The sequence below is a fragment of the Corylus avellana genome, chromosome ca1, assembly GCF_901000735.1.
Source record: "Corylus avellana chromosome ca1, CavTom2PMs-1.0".
Taxonomy (NCBI): domain Eukaryota; kingdom Viridiplantae; phylum Streptophyta; class Magnoliopsida; order Fagales; family Betulaceae; genus Corylus; species Corylus avellana.
In genome coordinates, this window is record NC_081541.1 from 12,670,557 (window position 1) to 12,671,437 (window position 881).

Here is an 881-nt window from a genome sequence, read left to right on the forward strand (position 1 = left end):
AAAAAAATCTGCCAGAACCTTATAACCTTTGCTCTGATACCAAAATTGTAACATCCCCAGCCCGTTAAGACTGAGTTTGCCACTTTTCTTCTTTTACAACAAAAGTTCTTGCAAAGATCTATAAGGTCTATCAGAGTACTTGATTTTAAAGGATACAAAAAAAGTATAAAACATTATTCAAGAGATTTTATTACAAGCGAAATTAGAAAACATTAAACTTTAATTGCGGAATATCATATTATTATAATCACTGATATGAAAAGACTTTGAAAATTAATAATTATTCCCGTCCCCATTCCGGCCTCCTATTCCAGCATCCTTTCTACCTGAAAACAAGAAATAAAACTGAATGAGCCCAAAGGGCCCAGCAAGTAAAATCCACAACCATAAATAATTTTGCTCATTGTTCTCAGTTTTGATAATCGTTTTCGCAAATAAATATATATCCAGCCATAATAATAATACATGTATGTACGGTTGTATCTTCCGTAGCATATACGTACTATTACATCATCATTATAATGCATCGCTATAAATCATCTTTATAAATCAACATAGTATATCATCGTTGAAAATCATCATAGTATACCATCATTGAAAAATTATCATAGTATATCATCGTTGAAATTCATCATAGTATACCATCATTGAAAATCATCATAGTATACCATCGTTGAAATCATATTATCGTTTTCTCATATTAGGGCCCATGTACACTATTACCCCTGTGTACGAGGGTTGCGGGTCCTTGTGACCATGGCACTGAACTGTGGCCTCAGCCATGCCCGACCGTTAATTAACTCTTTTCTTGGTGCACTCAACGGTCATGTTGATGGAATACCACCTTCTGGCATAGCCTCCTTCAGTGGTTTCGCCTCCAT